At 39.5% G+C, this 10,449-nt stretch overlaps 1 non-coding gene across 1 annotated transcript; it reads left to right on the top strand.

Moving 5' to 3' along the window:
* Window positions 1–227: 227 nt before the first annotated feature.
* On the top strand, window positions 228–302 carry TRNAP-UGG (transfer RNA proline (anticodon UGG)). The gene has a single exon. It is a non-coding gene; the product is annotated as a tRNA-Pro (tRNA).
* The last annotated feature ends 10,147 nt before the right edge of the window (window positions 303–10,449 follow it).

Below are 10,449 nucleotides of genomic sequence, written 5' to 3'. Positions count from 1 at the left end.
AATGAATACAGATGCTAAAATACTAAACAAAATACTAGCAAATCGAATACCACACCATATTAAAGAAATTATACATCATGATCAAGTGGGATTCATCCCAGAATCTCAAGGATGGTTCAACATACGTAAAACGGTTAACGTAATACACCATATCAACAAAACAAAGAACAAAAACCACATGATCTTATCAATAGACGCAGAAAACGCTTTTGATAAAATACAACACGGCCCTGGCCGGTTGGCTCAGTGGTAGAGCATTGGCCTGGCGTGGGGGGACCCGGGTTCGATTCCCGGCCAGGGCACATAGGAGAAGCGCCCATTTTCTTCTCCACCCTCACCCCCTCCTTCCGCTCTGTCTCTCTCTTCCCCTCCCACAGCCAAGGCTCCATTGGAGCAAAGATGGCCTGGGCGCTGGGGATGGCTCCTTGGCCTCTGCCCCAGGCGCTAGAGTGGCTCTGGTCGCGGCAGAGCGACGCCCCAGAGGGGCAGAGCATCGCCCCCTGGTGGGCAGAGCGTCGCCCCTGGTGGGCGTGCCGGGTGGATCCCGGTCGGGCGCATGCGGGAGCCTGTCTGACTGTCTCTCCCCGTTTCCAGTTTCTAAAAAAAAAAAAAAAAAAAAAAGAGAAAAAAAAATACAACACAATTTTATGTTTAAGACTCTCAACAAAATGGGTATGGAAGGAAAATATCTCAACATGATAAAGGCCATATATGATAAACCATCACCTAACATCATATTAAATGGCACTAAACTGAAGGCTTTCCCCCTTAAATCAGGAACAAGGCAGGGTTGTCCACTCTCTCCACTCTTATTTAATGTGGTACTAGAGGTTCTAGCCAGAGCAATCAGACAAGACAAAGAAATAAAAGGCATCCATATCAGAAAAGAAGAAGTAAAGGTATCACTTTTTGCAGATATTATGATCCTATACATCGAAAACCCCAAAGAATCCATAAAAAAACTACTAGAAACAATAAGCCAATACAGTAAGGTTGCAGGATACAAAATTAACATACAGAAGTCAATAGCCTTTCTATATGCCAACAATGAAACAATTGAGAACGAACTCAAAAGAATAATCCCCTTCACCATTGCAACAAAAAAAATAAAATACTTAGGAATAAACATAACAAAGAATGTAAAGGACTTATATAATGAAAACTATAAACCATTGTTAAGGGAAATCGAAAAAGATATAATGAGATGGAAGAATATACCTTGTTCTTGGCTAGGAAGAATAAGTATAATCAAGATGGCTATATTACCCAAAGCAATATACAAATTTAATGCAATTCCCATCAAACTTCCAATGACATTTTTTAAAGAAATAGAGCAAAAAATCATCAGATTTATATGGAACTATAAAAAACCCCGAATAGCCAAAGCAATCCTAAAGAAAAAGAATGAAGCTGGGGGCATTACAATACCTGACTTCAAACTATATTATAGGGCCACGACAATCAAAACAGCATGATATTGGCAGAAAAATAGACACTCAGACCAATGGAACAGAATAGAAAGTCCAGAAATAAAACCACATATATATAGTCAAATAATTTTTGATAAAGGGGCCAATAACACACAATGGAGAAAAGAAAGCCTCTTCAATAAATGGTGCTGGGAAAACTGGAAAGCCACATGCAAAAGAATGAAACTGGACTACAGTTTGTCCCCCTGTACTAAAATTAACTCAAAATGGATCAAAGATCTATACATTAGACCTGAAACAATTAAGTACATAGAAGAAGACATAGGTACTCAACTCATGGACCTGGATTTTAAAGAGCATTTTATGAATTTGACTCCACAGGCAAGAGAAGTGAAGGCAAAAATTAATGAATGGGACTACATCAGACTAAGAAGTTTTTGCTCAGCAAGAGAAACTGATAACAAAATAAACAGAAAGCCAACTAAATGGGAAATGATATTTTCAAACAACAGTTCAGAGAAGGGCCTAATATCCAAAATATACAAAGAACTCATAAAACTCAACAACAAACAAACAAACAATCCAATAAAAAAATGGGAAGAGGATATGAACAGACACTTCTCCCAGGAAGAAATACAAATGGCCAACAGATATATGAAAAGATGCTCATCTTCTTTAGCTATTAGAGAAATGCAAATCAAAACTGCAATGAGATACCACCTCACACCTGTTCGATTAGCTATTATTAGCAAGACAGGTAATAGCAAATGTTGGAGAGGCTGTGGAGAAAAAGGAATCCTCATATACTGTTGGTGGGAATGTAAAGTAGTACAACCATTATGGAAGAAAGTATGGTGGTTCCTCAAAAAACTGAAAATAGAACTACCTTATGACCCAGCAATCCCTCTACTGGGTATATACCCCCAAAACTCAGAAACATTGATACGTAAAGACACATGCAGCCCCATGTTTATTGCAGCATTGTTCACAGTGGCCAGGACATGGAAACAACCAAAAAGCCTTTCAATAGATTACTGGATAAAGAAGATGTGGCACATATACACTATGGAATACTACTCAGCCATAAGAAATGATGACATCAGAACATTTACAGCAAAATGGTGGGATCTTGATAACATGATACGAAGCGAAATAAGTAAATCAGAAAAAAACAGGAACTGCATTATTCCATACGTAGGTGGGACATAAAAGTGAAACTAAGAGACATTGATAAGAGTGTGGTGGTTACGAGGGGGAGGGGAGAATGGGAGAGGGAAAGGGGGAGGGGGAGGGGCACAAAGAAAACAAGATAGAAGGTGACAGAGGACAATCTGACTTTAGGTGATGGGAATGTAACATAATTGAACGACAAGATAACCTGGACTTGTTATCTTTGAATATATGTATCCTGATTTATTGATGTCACCCCATTAAAAAAAATAAAATTATTATAAAAAAAAAAGAAAAAAGAAAAAAAATAAAGACTATAAATGATCTTTCCAGTTATAAAATTAATCACTATTTGAATCTGACTTTTGTCCTATGAGAATTTGAATATACTTTTAGAAGTTCCTATTCCTTTTCCTATTATAGCTTTGTATTTACATGGAATTTTATATGTCAAATAAAAAGTTTTTTTTAAAGCAGTGCGCATAAAGCAATTGTAGCATCACAGAGAAAATCAAACATTAGCAAATTACAATACTATAAACATAAGTATGGGCATGACAAAGACACAATAAGGTGAAATAAATGTTATCACCCATTTTTCTGATACTTTTGTTGGATTATAAATACACAATGCATTCTAATTTCTGAGTCTCTACTCTAATTATTAGTTTTATGTTTAGTATGCAGTAGACACCTGTGCCAGGAGACATAGGAAATGATACAATTATCTATTATACATATTTCAATGCAATATTCTGCCTCCATCATTCAATGATTCACTAATAAAATATTTATTGAACAATTAATATACATAAGTTATTGTTCCAGGCACTTTTAGAATGCAATGATATATGTATAAGAATGTTGTTCAAGCCTGACCAGGCAGTGGTGCAGTGAATAGAGCATCAGACTGAAATGCGGATGACCCAGGTTCGAGACCCCGGAGTTGCCAGCTTGAGCGTGGGCTCATCTGGTTTGAGCAAAGTTCACCAGCTTGGACCCAAGGTCGCTGGCTTGAGCAAGGAGTTACTCGGTCTGCTGTCAAGGCACATATGAGAAAGCAATCAATGAACAACTAAGGTGTTGCTACAAAAAACTGATTGATGCTTCTCATCTCTCTCCATTCCTGTCTGTCTGGCCTCCTTATCCCTCTCTCTGACTCTCTCTCTGTCTCTGTAAAAACAAAAACAAAAACAAAAAAGAATGCTGTTCAAATAATAACAGCTTAAGACATTAAGTATCAAAAACTTGCAATGCAAATTACAATGGCTTGTAAATTTTAGGGGACCACTAGTAGAGGCCACTAGAATAAGCTCCTTGAATAAGCACACTGGACAAGCTAGGTGTGAACAGTGAGTATAATTCTGAAAGGTGGTGATGAGGAGATGACATTCTAGGTAGACTGAACAACATGGGACAGAGGCTAAGGAGCATGACCATAAGTGACATCTGTTTGTCTCTAGCTCCAGGAGGACAAACGACAAATTAGAGACAAGAATACTGGCTATCGATGATAAATTCTTAAATATAGTGCACATTAAATAACCAGAAGGAATTCAGTGCAAAATGTATTTGGAATGACATAGTAAAAGTAATAGTTTAAGACCCTTAACAATGTAGAAAAACAAACCATTCTTCCTTTGCTGGTTGTCACAGTTTGCCTTGTGTCCCCTGCTCCCCATCTCCCAAATTAAGTCATGCTAAATCCTAACCTTGAGTATCTCACACTGTGACCTTATTTGAAAACAGGATCACTATAGATGTAATCAGTTCACTTAAAATAAAGTCATAGCAGAGTAAGGATGGCCCTAATCCAGGGGTTAGGAACCTATGGCTCGTTAGCCAGATGTGGCTCTTTTGATGGCTGCAACTGGCACACAGACAAATCTTTAATAAAAAAAAAATAATAACGTTAAAAATATAAAACATTCTCATGTATTACAATCCATTCATTTCCTACCACTCATGTTCATGGTTGCAGGTGGCTGGAGCCAATCACAGCTGTCGTCCGGGACAATATCAAATTTTTATTGGATAATGCATAACATACACGGGTCGTTGTGAGGTCACTCTCCTCCTTTTAATCAAGTAGTCAGCTAGCTAATTGCAGAAACATTTTTGATGAAGAAGATGGCTAAAAGATGAGGAATATCGTACTTTTCAGCAGGAATGGACAAAGGAATTCGCCTTTGTGGAGAGAGCAGGTTCTGCAGTGTGTCTAATATGCAAGATAAAATTGCATTGATGAAACAGTCAAATATAAAGTGGCACTTCGACACATGCCATACTCCTTTTGCATCAAAATATCCAGTGGGGTTCATATAGTTCTTAGTTTTTTTCTGATTTACTTATTTCACTCCGTATAATGTTATCAAGGTCCATCCATGTTATTGTAAATGATCAGATGTCATCATTTCTTATGGCTGAGTAGTATTCCATAGTATATATGTACTGAAGCTTTTTAATCCACTCATCCTCTGATGGACACTTGGGCTGTTTCCAGATCTTCGCTATTGTGAACAATGCTGCTATAAACATGGGGGTGCATTTCTCCTTCTGGAGCCATTCTATGGTGTCCTTGGGGTATATTCCTAAAAGTGGGATGGCTGGGTCAAAAGGCAGTTCGATTTTCAATTTTTTCAGGAATCTCCATACTGTTTTCCACAGAGGCTGTACCAGTCTGTATGAACCCATGCATAGATGGGACATAAAAATGAGACTCAGAGACATGGACAAGAATGTGATGGTAACAGGGAGTGTGGTGGAGGGGTAGGGAGGGGGCAAGGAAGGAGAGGGAGGGAGTGGGGGGAGGGTGGGCACAAAAAAACAGATAGAAGGTGACAGAGGATGATTTGACTTTGAGTGAGGGGTATGCAGCATAATCAAAGGTCAAAATAATCTGGAGATGTTTTCTTGGAACATATGTACCCTGATTTATCAATGTCACTGCATTAAAATTAATAAAAATAAGATTAAAAAAAATATCCAGCCCTGGCCGGTTGGCTCAGTGGTAGAGCATTGGCCTGGCGTGCAGAAGTCCCGGGTTCGATTCCCAGCCAGGGCACACAGGAGAAGCGCCCATTTGCTTCTCCACCCCTCCCCCTCTCCTTCCTCTCTGTCTCTCTCTTCCCCTCCCGCAGCCAAGGCTCCATTGGAGCAAAGATGGCCCAGGCACTGGGGGTGGCTCCTTGGCCTCTGCCCCAGGTGCTAGAGTGGCTCTGGTCACAGCCAAGTGATGCCCCGGAGGGGCAGAGCATCGCCCCCTGGTGGGCAGAGCGTCGCCCCTGGTGGGCGTGCCGGGTGGATCCCAGTCGGGCGCATGCGGGAGTCGGTCTGACTGTCTCTCCAGGTTTCTAGCTTCGGAAAAGTACAAAAAAAAAAAAAAAAGAAAAAAAAATATCCAGTGGGGGACAGCAGGAAGAAAGCATGTCAAGAGCTACTGTGCAGAGTGCAAGCTAGTCAGCAGCTAGTCAGCAGCAACTTCGTGTTTGGACCCAACAAGGTGACTGGAATTCAGCTAGCTTTGCTGGTGCTTTAGCAATTGTGAGAAATGGAAAGCCATTCACAGATGGGGAGTATGCCAAAACATTCATGCTTGATGTTGCCAATGAACTTTTTGACGACTTTTCGGATAAAGACAAGATAATCAAATGAATAAAAGACATGCCTTTGTTGGCAAGAACTGTTCACGATCGTACCATCATAATGACAAATTAAACTGAGGCAACACAAGTGAGAACATAAATGCAGCACCATTCTTTTCTCTTGCTGTAAATGAGTCATAGGACGTAAGCCATTTATCCCAGTTCACGTGATTGCAAGGTATGCTGTCAGTGACACACTATGTGAGGAAAGTCTTGCTGTTTTGCCTATAAAAATAAGACAAGAAGAGGGGAGGATTTATTCAAGTCTTTCACTGAGTTTGCTAAAGAAAAAAATCTACTGATGGATAAACTTATTTCAGTGTGTACTGATGGGGCTCTGTGCATGGTGGGGAAAAACAGGATTCATAGCACTTCTTCATGAACATGAAAAAAGAACCATCTAAGTTTTCAATGCATCCTACATCAGGAAGCACTTTGTGCTCAGATGTGTGGCGAGCAGCTTAGTGAGGTGATGTCGCTGGTCATTCGGGTGGTCAATTTTATTGCTGTCTGAGCTTTAAATGATTGCCAGTTTAAAACACTGCTGGATGAAGTTGGGAATAATTACCCTGGTCTGCTTCTGCACAGCAAAGTGCATTGGTTGTCACGAGGGAAAGTGCTCAGCCATTTTGTGGCTTGTCTGAATGAAATCCAGACTTTTCTTGAAATTGACAACGTCGAGCATCCTGAATTAGCCAACACTGAGTGGCTCCTGAAGTTCTACTATCTCGTGGACATGACTGAACATCTGAACCAACTCAGTGTGAAAATGCAAGGCATTGGAAATACAGTCTTATCCCTTCAACAAGCAGTGTTTGTATTTGAAAGCACGCTGGAACTCTTCATCGCCAACATTGAAACAGGTCATTTACTACACTTTGAGAGTTTAAAGATGCATGCACAGCAAGTGACCCTACTCAACATCTTGATCTCCAGCACCTAGTGAACTACACATCTAATCTCCTGCAATCATTCAAAGTGCACTTTGGAGAATTTCATGAGCACACTCGTCTTTTTAAGTTTATCACCCATCCACATGAGTGTGCAGTGGACAGCGCAGACCTGAGTTATATCTCCAGTGTCTCCATCAGAGATTTGAGCTACAAGCTGCTGACCTGAAGGCTTCAGACATGTGGGTGAATAAGTTCAAGTCACTGAATGAAGATTTGGAAAGACTTGCACGACAGCAAGCAGAGTTGGCGAGCAAACACAAGTGGGGAGAAACTTCAACTTCAATCAATAAACTTCAACCCACGGACCAGCTGATTGTCAAAACTTGGAATGCGCTTCCCATCACATACCACACACTGCAGCATGTGAGTATCGCAGTACTGACAATGTTTGGCTCTATGTATGCATGTGAGCAGTCTTTCTCACATCTAAAGAACATTAAGACCAACCTACGATCATGTTTAACTGATGGAAGTCTCAACGCCTGTATGAAGCTTAACCTCACCACATATCAACCAGACTACAAAGCCATCAGCAAAACCATGCAGCACCAAAAGTCGCATTAATGGTAAGAAGTACTTTATTCATCATTGGTTAACAACAGCATAACAACGTTATTAAAAATAATTCAGAGACTTATTGTACTTTAAAAGTGTTGGTCTTACATAAAATGTACACATTTACTTATATTTAGTGTTAAACATATTGTATGGCTCTCACAGAGTTACATTTTAAAATATGTGGCATTCATGGCTCTCTCGGCCAAAAAGGTTCCCGACCCCTTCCCTAATCCTATATGACTGGTCTCCTTATTAGAAGAAAGCCCCATAACTTAGGAAGACCACATGAAGACAGAGAAAGAAATTGGAGTTATGCAGCTGCAAGCCAGGGTCAGCCCAAGATTGCTGGCCAAGCACTAGAAGCTCAGAAGAGGCAAGGAGGAGTGTCCACCAGGTGTCAGAGAAGCATGACCCTGTAAACACCAAACCTCAGGCTTCTAGCTTCAAGAACAAATGGATTTCTGTTGTTTTAAGAGACTCTGGGATGTGGTCAGTCAGCACCAGCAAACTAATTCATCGGCCATTCAAAAACAGACTGTAGACTGGCAGCCCGTGTCCTTGCATATGGCTCCAGTGGTTCCAAGAAATTAGAATTCATTTTGTTTGTTGGTTGGATGGGTATAGTGATAGTTTAATTCACTTCTACTTTGGGAAGTCAACAGAGGTAACTTAAGAAATTATCAAAATGTAACAGAATCCTTTAAAAGATACTTGTTCATTATAAATAACACACTATCTAAAGCACCAAGAGCAACCAAAGGTGTGAATATGAAGATAAATTGATACCTGAATTTAGGCTTAGGAAGATACTCTGACAGAACCACCAAGAAGATAGTAAGGTTGATTTATGGAGACTGATTTTAATAATAAGTTTATTAATGAAGAGAAAAGAAATGTTCATTCTGATCTAAATACTTAGTTTAATCCTAATTGCTATGTTCTCAAAAAATGCAGTGGGCCTATGAAACACACATAAAAGGAAAGAGTCTAAAAACAATGGATTAAGGGGGAAAAAAGTCTGAGAACTACAGTTACAGATCTGTAAAATTAAGCACTGAATCTTAAACATAAAAAAGAGGTGGTTGAAAAGGACAGATCATCCTCAACTTACAACAGTTTGACAATAATTTTTCAAATTTACAATGGTGTAAAAGTGAATTGCATAATAAATTACATAAGATACTCACCACTTTGTTACTTTGGGTGATGGGCACATAATGCAACAGTTCAATGCTATGGAAATGTTCACCTGAATCTTACATACTCTTGCTGAACAATGTCACCCCATTAAATTTAATTTCTAAATAAAAATTAAAAAAAAAACACTTTCAGGTGGAAGCACCCTTTTAAAAAACACTTTATTATAAAATAGGCTTTGTGTTAGATAATTTTGCCTAAGTGTTGAGTAGTTAAGTGTTCTGAACATGTTTAAGGTAGCCTAGGCTAACCTATGATGTTCTGTAGTTTAGGTGGATTAAATGCATTTTTCAACTTTCAATTTTTCCACTTCCGATGGGTTTTTCTGGACTTAACCCCATCGTAATTTGAGGACCCTATGTTCTGGTAATGAAGATGCATGTTTAGGACAAATCAAAGGTGGACATTACCTTCAAAATGTTTTGTTAGTAACTGAATTATTAGAAGATGATTTTATACAATATAAACATAACATTCATTGGAATAAAGTGCATAAATGACACAGAATAAAATAAAAGCCCTGTGAGGGGAGGTAGAATGGCGTAGGAGGGAACAGTGGGGATGGAAGGAGACCTGACTTGAGGTGGTGAGCACAGGGCACAGTGTACAGATGATGTGTGGTAGAACTGTACCCCTGAAACCGACATAGTTTTATTAATCAATGTCACCCTAGTCAACTCAATAAAAAGTCAAATAAAAACCTTAATAAAATAATTAACTTTTAATAAAAATTAAAAGCTGTAAAACAATGAATTTCTGGGAGGGATTAATAATAATGTAGCTAATCCAGTATTCAAACGACGGGAAATTATGTAAAGTGTCTGCTTGTGTGCATTCCACACATTTGCCGTAGTTTCCATAATAACTTGAAAAACCCTCTCCAACTGCCCTTCGGCATTCCCTCTCCCTCAGTGAGTCTCTAGCGCAGTGGTTCCCAGACTGCGGTCCCTGGACTGATACCATCACCCAGCTGGGGCCATGTTGCAAATGTCAATCAATGATTGGGCCCTATCCCAAATACACTGAATCAGAAATCTGGGGGTGGGGTCAACCACCTTTGTGGGAGCAAGGCTTTCTGGTGCTTCTGACCCAGTGGAGATGAAAAAGACATGATCGATCAGTTTCTCCATGACCAATTTCTTCCTCTAATAACCCTAAAATCAAAATTGAAGAAGCATTGTCTACCATCCCCTGCTAAATGAGCTCTGTTTTTGAACATCCCTCTGCATGGATCCTGTAGGATACTGTTATGGTGCATTGTTCCCTTGCTATCATTTCTGAAAGCCTCAAATTCTAGTGTTAAAAGAGGCCCCAAGATGCAAAAAATGCATTTTTCAGCCACTGAATTATATACCCTGTCACCTGTTCACTTAATGAGAAGCAGGTGGTTCGTGTTCAATTGCTACCATTTATCCCTCTGACATAAACTTGTTTTCCTTACTTTTTCATGGTGCTTTAAATTGCTTGTTATAATCTGACTCTCTGTGAAGGTAAAAC

Source organism: Saccopteryx leptura, chromosome 1, assembly GCF_036850995.1.
Source record: "Saccopteryx leptura isolate mSacLep1 chromosome 1, mSacLep1_pri_phased_curated, whole genome shotgun sequence".
Taxonomy (NCBI): Eukaryota; Metazoa; Chordata; class Mammalia; order Chiroptera; family Emballonuridae; genus Saccopteryx; species Saccopteryx leptura.
This window is presented reverse-complemented; position numbering and strand designations above follow the sequence as displayed.